This window comes from Schistocerca nitens, chromosome 1, assembly GCF_023898315.1.
Source record: "Schistocerca nitens isolate TAMUIC-IGC-003100 chromosome 1, iqSchNite1.1, whole genome shotgun sequence".
Lineage (NCBI taxonomy): Eukaryota > Metazoa > Arthropoda > Insecta > Orthoptera > Acrididae > Schistocerca > Schistocerca nitens.
Window position 1 is genome coordinate 863,456,645 of NC_064614.1, and position 20,574 is coordinate 863,477,218.

The window sequence follows — 20,574 nt, forward strand, 5'->3', positions numbered from 1 at the left end:
TTAATTCGGCGTGGTCCCTATCGTTTCACCGTTCACTGGGTGCGAGCGCTGATACGGCTCTCTGAAAGGCAGCGCATGCGATGGGTGCCGGCGAGGGGTATCGGGTTGAGGGGCAATCGTCCTCGTGTAACCGGACGGGGCTCGCCTTAATAAGCCTGAGCGGGTGTTGTCGTGTAGTTTTCGGTGTTGTGATGGAATTAAGATCTCGAGGCGGTGCGGGCGGGACGGAAGAGGGAGACGCAGGGAGGGAAAGTAGGAGGTCGAGGGAGAAGGCCGCGGGGCCAGAATAAGCGGCGCAGCCGTGTGGACGTAACGCGCCCCCGGAGCAAGACGCTGCCCTCCCGCCGGCCGATCTCTTTGTCGAAAGCCGCACGCCCCGCAGCCGAGTTCAAAGGGCGTAGGGAGCGCGAGGCGGGCCGGAGGAAGGAAGGAAAGAGATACAGGAAAGTCGCGGGGGCGACGCGGCCGGTCGATGCAGGCGACCGGAGATACGCTCGCAGAAGTTATCGCGCGATAAGCGGAAGCGGCGGACAATAAAGAAACTAGCGGAGGGCCATATATCGTGGGCGCGAGCCGCGTCTGGCAGCCGGCCGCCACGCCAGTTCTGCGCTTGCCGAGCAGACGCGACTTGAGATTTACTCGCCGGAGATTAGCGTCTAGCTTTCACTCGGGTTCCAGCGAGAGCTGTTTTATTTATTCGCGTCGAAGAACAACAGCTATAAATAAGGCGCAACTTAAAGTGAAACGTTACCTCCACCAGTCCTCAGAGATACCGTGGCGTCGCGCCAGGTCCCTGCTCGCTGTCACCTAACTCTACGCGCTCATGGCGAACAGCGGCGCGCGAGACGAATCGCGTCACGAATTGCACCACAAAATTAGAATGATCTTAATACATTCAGCTGCTGACGGGCGTTGATATGTATCAACGAGCACAGGTTAAAATGTGTCCCCCGACCGGGACTCGAACCCGGGATCTCCTGCTTACATGGCAGACGTTCTATCCAGCTGAGCCACCGAGGGCACAGAAAATAGCGCAACTGCTGGAACTATCTCGCGCACGCCTCCCACGAGACCCACATTCTCACCTTGTATGTCCACACACTACATTCGTAGTGTCCCACCCCAACACACTCATTACTCGTGGAAGACATTCTTACCAATTCCCGTAAGAGTTCGGGGAATATGTGTGCATCCGCACAAAAGGAGGAAGGTCATGGTCGGTACTGCCAGAACTATATATTTATTTGGAAATGGTGTCTGTTGTTTCGGACATATTCGAAAGAACAGACACCCTTTCCACATAAATATAATTGCACCACAGGATGAAAATTAAATGTTTTCGGCGGAGCTCTCCTTCCTGCCATCATCGTATGAACGTCGAAATAGCAAATATTGAGGTAAGTAATCGCGGGGTGGTTCATCTACTAAAATTGCTCACTAGTGGACAGCCATTCACATACACACGTACAGCACTATTCCGCAAGCTACCTGACAGTGTGAGGTGGTGGGTGCTTCCAGTACCACTACTTCATCCCCCCCCCCCTCTCTCTCCCCTTTCTATTCGCAAATTGAGCATCGGATGAATTATTGTTGATAAGCCTTTGTAACAGCTGTAATTTCTCGTATTATCTCGTGGTGGTCATTTTAAAAGATGTACTTGGGAGGCAGTAATATATCCTCATAACTCTTCCATGGAGGTGCTCTCTCTCGTAATATCAATAGGAATTCTCTCTCCGTATGATGGATAACGGCTCTCTTCTAGCGTCTACCATTGGAGCTTGTTGAGAATCTCATGCCGTCCAAATGATTGCGTGACGAAACACGCAGCTCTTCCTTGTAGCCGGCCTCTGTGGCCGAGCGGTTCTAGGCGCTTCAGTCCGGAACCGCGCTGCTGCTACGGTCGGAGGTTCGACTCCTGCCTTGGGTATGGATGTGTGTGATGTCCTTAGGTTAGTTAGGTTTAAGTAGTTCTAAGTCTAGGGGACTGATGACCTCAGATGTTAAGTCCCATAGTGCTTAGAGCCATTTGAATTTCAATTCTTCCTTGGATCTTATCTCTCTCTTCTATCAGTCTTAACTGGTAAGAGTTCCATGTTGATGCATTACATTTCCTTAAGAATCTTGCAGCGAATCTCACTCACGCATCTGATTTCCCTGCTATTTGTTTCATATGTGATTCCAGTTGAGGTCACTCTGGTTAGTTTCTGCAAACCATGTTATGGTAAATACTGCTTAGAGCAATATTTGATAAATAGCACAAATTTTATAGTAGTGGATTTTTTTTCGTTAAGGGTCAATGAGCAACCCCTGCATCATTCAACAATCCTTTGCAAATAGTTACTGTCTTCTGGTGCTGTTATTTCCTTATAGAAAATTGAATCATCCACGAAAAGCCTTAAAGAGCTTCCGACACATTCTGCTAGATCTTTGATACGCGAGGTTATTGAAAAATTCTGGAACATTCGTAATTTCGCGCCAATGATGTGCTTGAGAAAAGTGCGTTGGCTGAAACTGCGGAAGTTTGATTGTTATATGACTGTTAGTTATTGTTCAGCGCTGTATTGAGTAGAGCGTTGTGTCGCACAGTTTACGAATATCGATGTGGCAGAGTTGGGAATGGTTCTCAAAGACCAAAAGAGGCTCGTCAGGTCGGGTGAAATGTCAAAGCCATGCTGACAGTTTTCTTTGATTTTGAAGGATTATTTCATCTTGAATTATTGCCACAGGGGCAAACTAATCGATGGTACGAACGGGACGTGTTGCGACGCCTGCGAGAAAATGTGAGGAAGACACGGCCTGAAATGTGGCGGGACAATTCATGGCTCTTGCGTCACGATAACGCACTCGCACAAGCCGGCCAATGTGGCCGAGCGGTTCTAGGCGCTTCAGTCCGGAACCGCGCTGCTGCTACGGTCGCAGGTTCGAATCCTGCCTCGGGGATAGATGTGTGTGATGTCCTTAGGTTATTTGGGTTTAAGTAATTCTAAGTCTAGGGGACTGATGACCGCAGATGTTAAGTCCCATAGTTCTTAGAGCCATTTTTGAGCACTCTCACGTTCATCCCTGTTGGTGGGTGACTATTGCGCAAAAAAACGAAATCACTGTGCTGTTTCACCCTCAGCACTCTCCAGACCTGGCGCTTGCGGACATTTTTTTAAATATCTTAGGAGTTGAAAACCACTGTGAAAAGGACGAAGATTTCCAACGATAGACGAGACGAAAGAAAATTCGCAGCAAGAAGCGTACCAAGACAGCTTCCGGAAGCGGAAACAGGGTTGTGGAGGAGATTATTTCGAAGGAGACCATGCATAATAAGTAAAAGGTAGGAGCAGAAAAATTTTATGGACACAGTTACAGAATTTTTTGAACAGACCTCGTACGTTCCTTTTTTAAAAAAATTAATGGAAAGGAATGAAAAAAGGCAGTGCGAAACAGTGTCAGATACCTCCCTCAAGTCGAGGAACAGGGCTTCAGCCTGTGAGCCCATGTCTACAGCGCTGTGGATGTTATGGAGGAGTTTCGCAAGATCTCTGCGGAATCGATGTTGATTTTTGTAGAGATGACTTTCGTTCTCCAAAGTAATTATTATACATGAGCATAAAACATATTCCATAATTCTACAATAGATTGATATCAAGACATAGAACTATAACTGTGTGCCCTTCTTGAAAACTGAAATGACCTGCCTTTTATTCCAGTCGCTAGGTACGCTTCGTTCCTTCGGCAACCTGTGATTAACTGCTGATGCAAGAGGGACGTGTTTCGCACAATCCCTGTAGAATCTTACAGGTAACATCCTGTCATGCCTTTCTGCTACAACGTGATTGCAGCTGTTTCTCATCTAGGCTGAATGAGATACATGTGAAATTGTACAGAGATTATACGAAAGTGTTAGTTCCCTTTCCAGCAGCAGTTTATCAGAGATCACTGGTGCAACGAAAGGGTACCGAGCAGTTGGAAAAAAGAGCAGGTGTTTCCCGTTTACTAGAAAGGTCTTCTAACAGTTGCAAATAATAATTATATGCTCACATAGCTGACGTCTGTCCGCTATAATGGTGGTATATTGGAGAAAGAAAATATCCTGTACGAAATCAACATAAATTCCGCAAACAGAGATCTTGCGAAACGCTGCTCGTTCTGTTTGTCCATAAGGTCCAGAGCGTCGTACAAAAAGTACCCCAATTTTCTTGATTTTCGGGAGGCATTCTATGCACTTCGGCACTCTCTTTTACTGAGCGGAATACAAGGTAATCGAATATCGGACAATGTCTGTAACTAGATTCAGGCAGTGTTCAATCTGTTGTTCTTAAAGGGACGAAATCGACATGTGTAAACGTATGAGCTGTGCGCCGCTCGTGTTCATGACGTTTACTGTATATCATCTTCTCTTACCGTACTGCTACCTCGTTTTCTTATTCCATTTACTGGCGTCACTAACTTTCTGCCTTGCCTGCCCGTGACTGGCAGCAGCAGCGCTTATCGATAAGTGCACTGTCGTACTATCTCTGAAGCAACCGCTAGTATTTCCGGGTCGTCATCTGTCGGAAATCAGTCGGGACGCAGCAGCAGTGAAGTCGGGGACGGAGCGCCAGTGAGGTGCGGACAGCCAGTGCTCGCCGACCGTTGGCGACACACATGAACTGTCCGGCGGAGGGAGATTGGAGCGGGACGACCGTTTGTTGGTCGCCCGGTTGGTCGTCTCATCGGGTGACTTGTATTTGGTCCTTAGACCGTTTCTGGGCCTCGTCAGTTGGTCATCTTGCGAGACGTGAGTCGTGGCCAATGGGCAAGAGTTACCTCTGCATGATTGGGTCCGAGCCAGTGTGATCGGGTCGCCGTGTCTCCGAATTCCGAACGGACATCGAGTTGAGTCGGACTGGAGCTGCAGTCAGCTTCGGATAGCCAAGACTCGCCCGAACGTTGCCGACACACGTAACTTCAGTGGGAACGACCTGGGTTGGTCGTTCGGTCAGTCATCTCATCTGACGACGTGTATTTGGTCGCCGACCGCTTGTGGAAACTCTCTGTGTGTCGAATTCATTTGTCCTTGTTGTCCCACGGTGATTGCTTTTACAATGGTTCGAGTTCTTGTGCAAGTGTATTTACGTGGAACCGTCTGTAGCTTCTGTGGTTTCCACTGAGCAGATGAATGCTATCTGCGTACTGGAGTAGGCAGTCGGTCGGTTGAAATAGAGCAGTGAGTGTGTCGGGTGGAAGGCAATTGATGGAACTGATTAGGCTGTTGGTTGGTTCTTCAGCCGTCCCTTGGTCGTGTTGCCACCCGATTGTTTTACGCTTGGCTGCCTGTCTCACCTAAACTGTTGTTAGAGTTTCTTCCCCAGGCCGACCCTTGGAACACTTCTGAGCACCAGTGTTTGTTGTTTGTAATTGTCATTTTATTTGGTCGCAGGTAGTGTACCAGGCCTTCAGCGTGTATTAATATTGTCTGTTTTATCTGTAGTACATGGCCTTCAGCCAACCTTAATATCAACTGTTCTAAGATTAGGCCTTCAGCTGTGTTTTATTTAAAAGTTCTTGTTGCTCTGTATTTAGGCCTTCAGCCGAGTTTGTTTCAGAATCTGTGGCTTTAATATGTAAATCCTTGTCTGTAAGCCTTCTCTTTAATTATCTGGAATTCTTGAAACGGCCTACAGCCGGGTTCTGCAAAATTTTTATCTTAAGGTTGAGTTTTATTATTCGTGATTAATTGTTTGGGCCTTCAGCCGACAAGATACTTCAAGTTTTCTTAAGATATTTTTCTGTTGTACTGTGTAAAAGTTTATCTTTAAAGCCTCTCTTTTATTGTGTAAGGAAAATTCTTCATTGGGCTTTCTGCTGAAGAAATAACTTGAATTTTCTTTAATATTGCCTTTAGCCGGAATTGGTAAATGCTTGGCTTTTAAGGAATTTCCTTAACTGACCTGAAATATTATTTCGGCTTTTGTAATTTTACTTAAGTACTCCAAATCCTGGTGTTTTAAAAGTACCATTTAAACTTATTATTGAGAAGTTACTTGGGCCCTCAGCCGCGAATTGATCTTTGTTGTTTTAAAGAGAAAACTGTGCATTGGTTTGAGGAATAAAGTTGAGTGTGTTCTTATATAACTGACAGTAATTGACCTTGGCCCCTTTCCACAACCTGATCCGCTCTGTCCTGCGAAACCAGATTTCAAAGTAATTTCGGGAATACCCAAAAAGAGTGTTAGAGGGCCGTTACGATTTAAAATACATATAATTGACCTTGTGCAAACGTCACATGTTCCATGAGAATATTCGTTGTCCATATTCTGTCCTTAAGACTGCTAGAAGAGATGTATATTCAGACTTTTAGGCGATCGACGATTGGTGCGTGGATTGGTAGTGACCTCAAGTGCGAGTAAGTACAATTTATTGCTCGTAAATAGCCAAAAAAATCCGTTACTGTCCAATTAACAATTTGCAAGAAATCGCTGGAAACAACCTGGCCCTTCGGCCTGAAACCTCGTTGAGTGGAGTATAATTGTCTTCAGAAATGGTTCCCGCCAGGAATCGAGACCCAATGACCCGCCAAGACGTGTCTGCAAACTCCCCATACAGCGGTGGGATGCCAACCTTGCTGTCTCACGCCATATGGCCCGACTACCAGGTTTCAGAGTCTGTGATGCCATTTTATTTCACAACCTAACTCCTTAGGTTGTCATCGGCGGCGCCCTTACAACAGAGTTGTACGTCGGCGACATTCTACGCCCCGTCTTGTTGCCTTTCGTGACAAGCCAGATAATGCCCGCCCGTACGGCGAGAGTTTCTACTACTTTTATTCGTGCTTAACAAACCCCACCTTGGCTAGCATGCTCTCCGGATCTCTCCTCAACTGATGTTGGTTAGTTGATTTTGGGGGGAGGTGACCGAACAGCGAGTTCATAGGTCTCGTCGAATTAGGGAAGGACAGGGAAGGAAGTCGGCCGTGCCCTTTCAAAGGAATCACCCCGAAACGTGCCTAATGCGATTTAGGGAAATACTCCAGAATGCGAGTCCAGTTTGCTAACCACTGCGCCACCCCACCTGGTCTCTCCCCATTACAGAAGGTGTGGATTATTAAGGGTAGGACCCTCCAACCAGCTCGGGATTTTGAAGACCCAACTCGCCAATTGGACAGAATCTGGCAGGATATCCATCTGAAGGCCATCCAACAACTCTGTCAATTACTACCAACCCAAAAATCTGATTGCATAAGAATCAGAGGTGGAACAATGCATTACTGACTTTCTCAATTTGTGAAGTTCTTTATCTTGAATAATTCATCCTATTTATCTGAAATTTTAATAACTTATTTGCCTGGACGTCTCACATATATCGATTTCCGCCTTATTCGGTTGATTCCTCCCGGTGCGCCGTTTATTTATTTGTTTATTTTTGTGTACATTACGTATCTCTTTCACGACCCTATAGACATGAAACTTTATAATTTTAACAGGAGATAGCATATTTTCTTAGACAACTAGATCGAATGTTAACGAATTATGACTGACCATTTATACCAATTACGCTAGAGAAATAAATTAGACGATCGTGCCTACTATTTGCTGTTGTAAGCCGTCTATAGGCGTGAACTGGGTGGTTACATCTACTTGTACGTCACGTACATCTGTATTCCGTAAACCAACACAAGGTATGTGGTGGAGGGTACATTCCCTTTTCCACTCGCAAACAGTCAGTGGGAAGAACGACTGCAGTATCAGATCAAATTTCACTGATTTTCTTGTCGTGGCCATTACGCGAGAAATGCGGGAGAAAGTAATATGTTCACCGATTCACGAACTTAGGCTCTCTAAACCACAACAGTCGTCCCGTCCGTGACGCACAACGCCTCTCATGTAACGTCTGCCACTTTAGTTTGTTAAAGAACTCCGTCTGCAGGCCACAAGTGGTCCATCGGGACCATCCGACCGCCGTGTCATCCTCAGTTGAGGATGCGGATAGGAGGGGCGTATGGTCAGCACACCGCTCTCCCGGTCGTTATGATAGTTTTCTTTAACCGGAGTCGCTACTATTCGGTCGAGTAGCTCCTCAATTGGCATCACGAGGCTGAGTGCACCCCGAAACATGGCAACAGCGCATGGCGGCTGGATGGTCACCCATCCAAGTGCCGGCCACGCCCAACAGCGCTTAACTTAGGTGATCTCACGGGAACCGGTGTATCCACCGCGGCAAGGCCGTGGCTTCAGTTTGTTAAGCATCTGCGTAACGCTTTCACGCTTAGCAAACGAACCTGCCAGGAAACGTGCTGCTCTTCGTCGGATCCTCTGTGTCTCTTGTATTAATTTAACCAGATAAGGATCAAGGACTGTTGGGTAACACTCAAGAATCGAACGTTCCTCTTACATTTCCCTTCCGAACATTACAATTTATATCAGCATGACGTCTGCTTTTCCTGCAATTAGTGTCACCTGGTCATCTCACTTCAGATCGCCCTGGATGATTACTACTAGGTATTTTACGGTTGTTGGGCCTACTATTTCCGGTGTTCTTTTTTTTTTCAATGCACTATTGAGTTGCTCAATTTGTGAAGCTCGTACTCAAGAATAAATCCTCAATTTTTTCTGAAATTGGAATCATTTATTTGTTTGTGTTTATCTGTACATGTACAGTCGTGGACAAAACGAGCGAGACCCCTCGCCTTTTCGTTATGCTGATCCGCACGGCTTTAAAGTCTGCTACACAGCATAACAGGCAAGGCGACGGAGTGCTACCAACATAATATGCACAGGCGTGAAATTGACAAACTATCTGAACTTTTTTAGACTGTTTTCCATAATTTGTAAGACTATATTAATGCTGATTAGTGTCTTAAATACAACACGTAAATATAAGACAGAACTGAAAGAAGAAACTCTAATTTGTATGAAACGGACGAATAAAAATGAATTTCAGCTTATCCAGATAACATAACTGTTTCAGTAAGACAAAGAACCCCAGACCGTTACGAATTAGCAAAATATAATCCGCATTCGGCAGCGAAACGGTCTGTGTCAACGTTCAGACCAGTCATACTGGATTACCATTGCTGACCTACCATGAAAAAGTGCAAATTTAGCAATGCGTGAAGATTCATAACGAAATTCAGTTAAAAATCATTCAGTGCCACGCTTAAGTCAATTCCATTATTGACAGAAGCGGAAAAAGTAGGCAGTAACATGTATGAAATTCTACAAGAGTGTCATATTGACATCCACAGAGCGCCAGTACAGAATAAAGGTAGCGATAAAACGAATTGGGTGCGCGGGAATTTCTTAAAATTGCTTTACTGATATTCTACCTGCCTCCATAGAGATTAGAACCGAAAACAAACCAGACCTTCCTTTCACTATGCTAGCAGACAACCCAGGCAAACACCCCTCTATTATTACCCCAGACATGAACAAGCCGGCAATTTCGCAATGAAAATCTGCAGTTTCTGTTGCATAGAGCTTTCTGGACTCAAAAACATGAATTTTCTTCCTTTATGTCACCGCTTATGTGACAATCATTCGGGATGTTTATCGAAATAACAAATTACCGTTATTAGAGAGTAAATTTTGTAGGATAATTCTGCACCACCCCAGGAAATAAACGGCTACACAGCTGCCAAACGTATTCTGCATTGTTTCGAATTCTCCACTAGACTCGCCACAGCCAGAAAACGTTCATTAGCAGAAGTGTGTCTTAAGCTAGCTAGCAATGAGAATGTTCGCAGTTCTAAAACGCGGTGGCATTAATACTGGGATGTGAATTACTATGTGTATAGGCAAATACATTCCATTTGCATTCCTGTAAACGTGATTTGGATCGAAAACGTTGCTACGATTAATATGCTTATGTATCGACAGCAACTAGAACATTTCGAATAAAGAGTAGCGGGTGTTATTTATGCGGCCCTCATCTTCAGTGTTTACGTTGTTAGGATTTCGTCACCTAAACCGGTAAAAACGGAACCCTACTAGTCTCACTTTCTTGACCGTCTATCGGTCTACCCAACCCTTAAAACCCGTTTACCTCCAGAACGGGTGGACATAATAAGCGGAAATGTATCGCACTTCTTGCGGTAACCGGTCCCTTGGTGGTGTAAAAAAGTGAGCTTCTATGTCAACGCAATCAAAAGATACGACGGTTTATGTAAAGAAAATTTACGCGAAAGGTCGAAAAATGGCTTCAAGAACTATGCGACCAAACTGCTTAGGTCATCAGCCCCTAGACCTAGAACTACTTAAACCTAGCTAGCCTAAGGGCATCACAGACATCTATGCCCGAGGTAGAATTCCAACCTGCGACTGAAGCAGCCGTGCGGTTCGTCACTGAAGCGCCTGGAACCGCTCGGCCACCATAACCCGGCGAAACCCTACTCACCTCATGTATAATGATAATATATACTGTCTAGTGAGGATAAACTGTATTCGCCAGCAACTCAGATCGTTTGATCACGGAACTTTTACGAAGCTACATTCAAACTTTTCTCGAAGTCGTCTGCAATATCTATTTATAAACACCCTAGGAACGTCGTATGCGATATCCACTTCTGAAGACGCTGGCAGGTACTGCAGTACTATAACAAGTAGGTGAAACTATTGAACAAAAAGTAAATAAACAGCAAACAACTTCGATGTTTAAATCAAATGAAAGTCACATGTCGTAATCAAAACATAATTTTGTTGTTACATCTACATGACTACATCAACAGGATTTCTTGGCAATCCGGACTTACGTGCCTGGCAGAAAGTTCGGGTTATTTCTCTACCGTCCCACTCATTAACAGTGTGCGGGAAAAAGGACCACTTAAATCTTTTCTTGCGAGCCTTGAATTACATTATTACTAGGGTTTCTTCCTGTGTAAGTTCCCGAGGAAATACCTTGATCTTGCTGAAACTTCGCTCAGTGAAAGCGGGGACAAAATAAGCGAACACGTGTCTCGGCTTATCTGCTTACACTCTACCGCTTCTGAGAAAACGACGGTCAAAGTTTTCAATGCGCTGTTACTATAGTGTAGACACCTCTTAGCGGGTAAGCATTCAACTGGAGCGGTGGCTCTGCGGCTACCATAGCGATTTCGAAAATTAGCGCTGCGAGTTCGAAACCCGGTTTTTCCTTTTTTCCCCCCTCACTCTCTGAATTATCTACGAATGTTTATTCCAATTTATGTTGAAACTCTGTTGTCGTTATTCGTCAATTAATTTACTGTGTAAAGAAATAAGTTAAAAAGGGAACACACAGTGCGTAGTGGGGCGATCACTCTGTTGTAGAAATAATTCAGAAGCCAAGATCGCTTAAATATTGTTTACTGGATAACCGGTTTCAACACACAAAAGGTGCCATTATCGGATCTAAATGTAGATTAACATTTATAAAATATTTGGTTATAACGATACATGAGGCAGCCCAGATGATTTTAGATCAGCTTGTCTCATTCGTTTATTACTTTTTAATTCATTAATTACACATTAAGTTAAATGTCGAGTAATGACAACATTATTTCAACATAAATTAGAAAAAACCTTTCGTAGATAATTCTGATTAGGAGGCAGGAAAATAAAATAATTAAAAAACCCAATATGGTCTCGAACACGGGAATCAATGTTAAGAAGGAACGACGGTAGCCACTGAGCCACCGCTTCAATTGCGTTCTCGGCTGCAGAAGGTATCTACACTAGAGCAACAGCGCGTTGATAACTTTGATGGTTCAAATGGCTCTGAGCACTATGGGACTCAACTGCTGTGGTCATAAGTCCCCTAGAACTTAGAACTACTTAAACCTAACTAACCTAAGGACACCACACAACACCCAGCCATCACGAGGCAGAAAAAATCCCTGACCCCGCCGGGAATCGAACCCGGGAACCCGGGCGTGGGAAGCTAGAACGCTACCGCACGACCACGAGATGCGACTAACTTCGACCGTCGTTTTCTCGGAAACGGTCGAGTGTCTGCAGATAAGCCGAAACACATGTTCGCTTATTTTGTCCTCTCCTTCACTGAGCAAAGTTTCGGGACAATCAGCCTATGACATTTGGCGAGTTCCCCTCGCTCGTCGAGTCACTTCTTACGCCCGGCGAGAATTACGTATGCCTCCGAGTGAACTGCGCCACCTGGAACACGGCGAGCGGGGATAAACACGTTTTCCTTCTTATAAGGAAACCTTCTACCGATAAAATTCACGAAGTGTTCTTCAGGTTGCCTCAGATATTTCAGAAATGTTTCTTGCGTCAGGCCTGCCGCATATGCAAAACGTAAACATTTCATGTCATGTAATATTTATCAGGATAAGACATGACAAGAGTGGACCAGTCCCTTCTGAGAAAAATTAGAGATTCTAAGTTGCTCCACTATGTATCGACACGGGTACGGGCTTGCGATCTCTCTTTTATGCCATCGATTTCCGTGTTACACATACTTGGCCACTGCGTTGCGGCTGCCATCTTGGAGGAGGCAGTCTGTTTCCTGCCAGCGCTGTTTCCGCAGCCAATATTAACCGCGACGAATCATTCAGTCAACGCTAAATGGCCCATCTGGCTGAGGCAGACAAGGGCGCTATCATAGAACTCCATGCAGAGGGATCTTCAAATGCCGACATAGCAAGAACTATGGGTCTTCACTATAGTTCAATTCTTTTATCTTGGCGGCTCGCGCATGCCCGCCGAGACGTGGGAGATTGCTGCGTTGCCAGTTGCACACGACGCACGCGCCAAGAGAAGCAGCGCCATAGTACAGCATAGTTCGCAAGCTTACGTTTAGGGGGGAGCGCGCAGTTCATGAAGTAAAGCCACCACGGCCGCATTAACCCTTTCGCTGCTACAAAGACGTGCTCCCGCATTCCGCGCTGTGGGCGATTTTGTCACTGCACTGCTCGCCTGTGCAGACACATTGTGTTCCGACTGCTTTGACAGTCTTTTATCATTCGATTCCACAAAAACTATTTGGCTCAAAAATTAGATTTTTACCTATCTTCTTGACTGATACCTTCCCCCCATAAATGACTTAATTATGTTTCGATGTTCAACGCAGTTATTATGCAGCATTAAATATAGTAAACCATTGCACGAAATTTTGAAGAGTTTGCAGAGGTAAAGTCCATAGAGTATACTTTCCGGATGGTCGATTTTAATTGCCACAATGCTGAGAATGAAATGTGGACAAGATACCTATATATTTAATTTAATTTAAGTATCACATAAGGGTCGTATGTAATATTCAGAAATATTCCACCTTTCACGACTGTAACAAAAGTTTTACTTACACTGGGCACGTTTGGCTTTATTTTAAAGCACTTCAATCAATCAAAAGGAAGTAGACAAAATACATTAAACAAAACTGTGGACTTACAAAAACATTAGGACTTGAATATACCGTCTGTCAGTGAAGTGCTCAGAGCTATGTCAAATATAATTTTGTGTGTGGCACACACAAACAGCATTTTTTTGCTAAAACACTGATGAGCCAACGCAAACGTTGAATATTGTGCTACCGCAGCACAAAACTACGAAAGGTGACTTGGAAATGGAGGACACAAAATACAGTCCTCTTATGATGCTTCAAAAGAGAGAAACGCATCTGGTCTAAATAAGTCGCTTATTACAGTTGCAGAAGAGGGATATATTTCAATACCATTGGTAAAACTGCGAGTGTGGAACAAAAACAAGAAATAGGACATGAATACCATTGTGTATGTGCCATACCTTTTCACCTTTCACTTTAAAATAAAGCCTGTGTAAATAAAACTTTTATTACAGTCGCGAAAGACGGAATATTTCTCAATATTACATACGACACCTATGTGGTACTTAAATTAAATGAGATATTGTTATACAGTAAATATTATATTAAATTTAGGTATCTTGTCCACATTTCATTCTCAACATTGTGGCAACTAAAATCGACCATACGGAAAGTATACGCTATGGACTTTTACCTCTGCAAACTCTTCAAAATTTCGTGCAATGGTTTACTACATTTAATGCTACACATCAAAACAAAATTAAGTCATTTATGGGGGGAAGGTATCAGTCAAGAAGACGTGTAAAAATCAAATTTTTTGGCCAAATAGTTTTTGTGAAATCGAATGATAAGTGTGTCAAAGCAGTGGGAACAGCATGTGTCTGCACAGGCGAGAAGTGCAGTGATGACAAAATCGTGCACAGCGCGGAATGCGGGGAGCACGTGTCTGCAGCAGCGAAAAAGTTAATGAAGAGGTAAAGCACTAGAAATTTCATTCAAACGAATAAAAATCGTGAAGTAAGGCACTCCAATATTGTTTTTAAATAAAGAAAATATTTAGCACCGCACAGGTTTTGAAGTCACAACCTTCCAGTTGGCAGTGCAACACCTTAACCATTCCGCTGCATCGGCTCATCGAACAAAGTCACTCCTTAAGGACTCTAACACCTCACGCAACTACTTATAAACACTGTTGGTATGACTATGAATTACTCACGCTTCGTCGAAGTACAATAGGAAATAAACAATTACCGCTGTTCTTTATTGCGAAAAAGCAGTTCGTGAGATTCAAACAAACACCTTTCCTTGCTATCGCCTGAATTAGGAGTCTTATTGCTTGTTTGGTTTAATTAATTAATAGAATATGAAGCAATTGGTATAAAGAATGCTTTTTCCAAACTTTCTATAAAAGAAAGTCTGCTATCAAGACATTGCTTTTGTTCTATTACTGTATTTATGACTGAACGTTTCTAAAACTGAAGAGACTCGTCCGTGCTCTGCACTGCAGTCGAGATCTGGCAACGTCGTACTCTGTTCATTGGCTGACTGTGTTTTCTGACGTCAGATGCGCAGAACGAACCTAAACTCGGCCGCCAAGATATATGACACGCACTTTAGTCGACGGTAGCCAGGTGGATCAGACGAAAGGAAGAGAGTGGTAACCTGAATGGGAGGCCTCATGGCCGTCGCCGCAAAACAACAGCAGCTCAGTATCAGCAGATACGCCGTTTCAGTGAGAACCATCCATTTGTCAACGCACGACAAACCAGCAAATTCATGAAGCTTGGAATGAGTTACTTGAATCTCCTAGTTATGTGGCTCGAGTTGTGGGCTCAATGCCCAACAGACTTCCAGCTGTTGTGGAAACCAAAGGAGGCTATACGCAATTTTTTTTTACAGACTTATATTTTATATAATTTCAAGGAAACGCAGTAAGTGGAATGGGGACAAACAAATTAATTCACAGCAAGATATGTAATATTTAATTTGATAAGAGAAGAAATACTCACCTGATATATTCATTCAGTCTCTATAAAATACGTGACACTCGTGTGTATGCAAGAAGGGTACAAAACAGTTCAGCACAAAATAAAAATATTGAGGAGAAGCTCGCCGATGAAGACGTAATTGCAGAACAAAGGTTGGGCTAGAAGGAGAGGTAAGGAGGCCCGAAAAAGCAGAGCAAAATCAAATACCCAATAGACTTTGAGTCGCTGTCGCAGCAAAGGGCGGTTGGTATATGCGATTCGGAGCAACTGTACAAGAATAGTTTTATTTACTGATTTTTGAGGCTTTATTTTGTGACGGCTAAACAGTGCTGCATCATGAGACCCGCTATTTTTCCACATGTGGCTAAACATCAGAGCTGAAAAAATTTTGAGAGGTACCGAAGTTCTCTGGAAGAGTAAAGTGTTTTAGACAAGAAGATGATTTTTAGTTCATTTCATTTTAACCATTCACACTATGCTTCGACATTCTAATCTTTGATTTCATTTTATTATTATGTATCTTTTCTTTAGTGAAAGTCAACGGTAGTAAGTTTCAAGATATGAAGAATAAGTGGAAGTTTTTAATTTGTGGAAAGCGTATTTAACAGTTAACATTTTCAACAAATCTGTAGTTATAGGACATATTAAGAAGCAAGTCAAAAATGGCATTGTGTAAAGATCAGGTTGGTCTCTAAAGGGTAACGACGGTAAAATAGCAAATACGAAACTATGGGTAACAACTATTATTGATGGTGAGGAGCCGTAATCGATATGCCACTATTCTGTAATTGTATTTCTGAAGTTTATCGTCAATCCTAGGACTGACACCGATACTCTGTTTTACGTAAAGAATATAACCTTCAAAATTTATTTAGCAGCGCAGAATATTAAATCACAGTTTATAGATCAGGAACCTAATCCAACTGCTTTAATTTTATTCTCATGGATGACATTGGGACAGTAAATAACAAGAGATATAACAAAACTCTCAGAATCAATATAAAGAATTCAAGTGTCCAGTGGATTCAAAAGTTTGCTATAATAGCGATTAATTGCTTTTACAGACTCCTTCATGCCTACATTTTCTATCAGACAATGTTTGAAACTAGGACTAACAAGGTAAACAATTTTTCCACAAATTGTCAAATTGGAAGTCGGAGAGCCAGTTACATAAATTACGATGACAACAAACGTTTTTCAAGTAAACTGATCACAGGAGGCATCCAACGCATTTATTGTGAGTTACATGCACAGTATGTAAACTGGCAACGCCACCAACACACAATACCACTAACAAGGGAACTTCCCCATCGCACCGCCCTCAGATTTAGTAATAAGTTGATACAGTGGATAGGCCTTGAAAAACTGAACACAGATCAATCGAGAAAACAGGAAGAAGTTGTGTGGAACTATGAAAAAAATAAGCAAAATATACAAACTGAGTAGTCCATGCGCAAGATAGGCAACATCAAGGATAAGGTGAGCTCAGGAGCGCCGTGATCCCGTGGTTAGCGTAAGCAGCTGCGGAACGAGAGGTCCTTCCTTCAAATTTTCCCTCGGGTGAAAAGTTTAATTTTTATTTTCAGACAATTATTATCTGTCCGTCCGTCCATCCGATGCGAGGTAACCGCGCCGTAGTATGATGACGCTACATCTAAACAAACATCGAAAGACATGACGTCATTCGACTATAGCGCACGGAAGAGAGAGTATTCCTGCTAACGAGGCTCCCTGGCTGGCAGTTAACTGTTCGCTACTTTGGACGAGAGTGTATTAAATACGTGAGATGCATTGCGTGGGCAATATGAATCCAGCAAAAATAGCTCGTGACTTCAATAACAATGTCAATGAATATTTTCCGAACTGTAAGGCATCGGAAAGTTCCTTAAGGGATCGAACGATTGTCGAACATTTGTATGATTATTTCTTACATTTGTTGATAAACAGTACGTGTGGTGATGATTGTCTGAAAATAAAAAAAAAATCAAACAACTCACCCGAGGGAAGATTTGAACCAACGACCTCCCGTTCTCCTGCTCCTCACGCTAACCACGCGACCACTGCGCTCCCGAGCTCAAGCTATCCTTGATGTTGCTTATCATACGCATGGACTACTCAGTTAGTTTAGTTTGATTATTTTTTTCATAGGTCCACACAACTTCTTCCTGTTTTCTCGAATGACCTGTGTTCAGTTTTCAAGGCCTATCCACTGTGTCAACTTATAACTAAATCTGAGGAGGGTGCGATGGGAAGGTTCCCTTGTTAGCTATGAAACAAATGTAGCAAAACGGAGCATCCTCGTTATCCATGTGATGGATAAGACGACTAATTCGCATCATAAATGTCAATGTAAGCATCAGTTTCTGTTGGAACGTGCTTCCCGGACCAAATAACATACATTTCCTACGTCTTCAATGCGAATCATGTAGCAAATGTAATTTAAAGGACATAAAAATATCGAGTGAATTTACTAACATAATTATGAACCACTTGAATTTGCATTCAACAGGCAATGTTCAGAAGTCTGGTGCAAGAGTACTGCGTGCTCTAATTCGAAACAACAAAAATCAACGGAGTGACTATTATTGAACGTCATCAGGTCACTCATCGAGCATTCCTATGCAGTACTGTTAATGGTGACGTGTTATGATGCCTTTATCGTTAACTTCCTAAGAAGAAATGAAAGGCTGAGCCCCACCAAAAGACGTAAACTCGAGGAGAGAGTAGTGTGAACATAATATTTTACATCTGATAAATCCAAAAGTGTGTTTTGGGCTACGAATTCTGCCCCAGGGTGTGTGCAACACAGTTGGAATTTGTTGCCAACAACTAAGACACCTTTCGGTCACAGTGTAAGAAAATCGAGCAACAAAACTACATCACCTGTGCTACTGCATGATAACGCACTATGTTCTTTTGAGAAACAAAACTATCCAGGAGATTGATAGGAAAGTCGTCTCTCAAGCACTTGTATTGATAGGGAAGTCCTCTCTCAAGCACTTGTCCCTCTCGTCATATATTTGTAAAATTTTACCTTTCCCACTCTTGATCGATCAACCGTCAAGGCAATTCATTTCTAGACGAAAATACTGTTTAAACTACTCTGGTTTAACGACATCGTTAGAACCACTAGGCTTCTACAGGCGTAGAATTTGTAAACAACTTTAGCATTGTCATATCGTTTTAGATATCGTGAAAGAAAATTCTACTGCTAATTAATTTCTCTTTGATAATTACTGTTGCGTTTAGTAAAGTAATGGCAAATGCAATTAAAATATTCACTGTACTAATACAAATTAAATTCAGCTTACTACAGAAACATCACGACGGCAGTCTATCTTAATAAAGCATTAAGTTTCTGTGAGACGATTGAGCCTATTTTAACACGAATTAGTAGGATATTACAGACTTTACACTTCGAAAAGATCTGTATTTATTTCATTTCCTGTACCATTCGTAAGTAGTATCAAAATGTGACATTTCATAGATAAAATTATGTATTCACAACAACAAAAGTGGCATTATGAATCTGGCAGTACCGTAAGGTTTTGTCCGCAGCTCGTGGTCGTGCGGTAGCGTTCTCGCTTCCCACGCCCGGGTTCCCGGGTTCGATTCCCGGCGGGGTCAGGGATTTTCTCTGCCTCGTGATGACTGGGTGTTGAGTGCTGTCCTTAGGTTGGTTAGGTTTAAGTAGTTCTAAGTTCTAGGGGACTGATGACCATAGATGTTAAGTCCCATAGTGCTCAGAGCCATTTGAACCATTTACCGTAAGGTTTTCACTCTGACACTAAGAGTTACTGAAAGTAGCAAGACGAATTTTGCTCGAGCGTTGTCTTACGATTCCCTTATTAAGTTTTTATCTGCCTGCTTGTAGCTGTGCTACAAAAGAATTAAAAATCTGGCTTTCAGCAAGTCTCGAAAGGCGAACATAAGCAGCTTGCACCTGGTTACTAAGCATGTTACCTGGGAACTGTTTTTTTTCTTAAAGTGGGAAGGCATCCTTTTGTGGTTCAATTGGCAAATGTCAGTCAGACGTGTTACGTTAGTCTAAGCGTTTCGGTGTGTTGAATTTGTACCAATGATTTTTCTACACGTTTTTTCTGTCCCAAATAGAGTTGAAGTCTCCCATTAGTATTTTCACGTCATTTTGGTGAATTTTGCTCATGGTATTTTCGAGTGTGTTCCAGAATTTTTCAACATTGTCGATGTTTTTCTTATTTTCGATGTTGGTGTGTTCAAATGGTTCAAATGGCTCTGAGCACTATGGGACTTAACTGCTGTGGTCATCAGTCCCCTAGAACTTAGAACTACTTAAACCTAACTAACCTAAGGACATGACACACATCCATGCCCGAGGCAGGATTCGAACCTGCGACCGTAGCGGTCGCGCGGTTCCAGACTGTAGCGCCTAGAACCTCTCGGACACTCCGGCCGTCGATGTTGGTGGGGACACGTGCATTGATGAGTGTATATGTTTTACTGGGGCTCTGAATGACCATAATCATAAGTCGCTTGTTGACGGGCCAGCCGCGGTGGCCGAGCGGTTCTTGGCTCTTCAGTCCGGAACCGCGCGACTGCTACGGTCGCAGGTTCGAATCCAGCCTTGGGCATGAATTTGTGTGATGTCCTTAGATTAGTTAGGTATAAGTAGTTCTAAGTTCTAGGAGACTGATGACCTCCACTGTTAAGTCCCATAGTGCTCAGAGCCATTGGATCCTTTTGATTGTCGATCGGTGTGATTTCTATGACAGAGTTGATAGATCGGTGTTCGAGAAATGCAATGCCGAAGATTGGTACGCCTTTCGCTACCTTTTGTTGTATTCTGCTCTTGAAGATGCAATGGTTTCCCTAATGCACGGTTTCATTGTCAGTTAGTCGTGGTTCTTGAAGTGCAAGGATGAGAATTTTTTGTCGGTCCATTTCTTTTGTGAGATTATTTAGTTTTCGTGTTTGGATCAAGGTATCGATGTTTACTTTTAAATGCATGTTTTTTTCTTGTAGGGAAATTTACCAGAGATCTTCGATATTCTCTGTCGTGCTAACCTGGACTCACCAGAATCCGAAAATCCAACTGCCGCCTGTCGACAGCCGGGTTGTGTACCACCTGGGATAAAGTTGACTTTGCTTGCATAGTTTACGTTTGCTTGTGTTTCATTGGTTGTGCTTGGGTGATACCAGGACCGGACATGACCAGAGGGTGTCGAAGCCTTTGAAAGCAAATATTTTCAGCCAAGCTCATTGAGCTAACAGACGGTGACCAGAGTAGCGGTGATTTTCACTCAGACGTGTCTGGATTTTGCGTTCAACGGATTGAGTAGCCGTTCAGGATTGTGTTAGTATTTGGTTCACCCCTAGTATTTGATTT

At 43.2% G+C, this 20,574-nt stretch overlaps 1 non-coding gene across 1 annotated transcript; it reads right to left on the reverse strand.

Moving 5' to 3' along the window:
• Positions 1 to 946: 946 nt before the first annotated feature.
• Trnat-ugu (transfer RNA threonine (anticodon UGU)) lies at positions 947 to 1,020 on the reverse strand. The gene has a single exon. It is a non-coding gene; the product is annotated as a tRNA-Thr (tRNA).
• Positions 1,021 to 20,574: the final 19,554 nt, after the last annotated feature.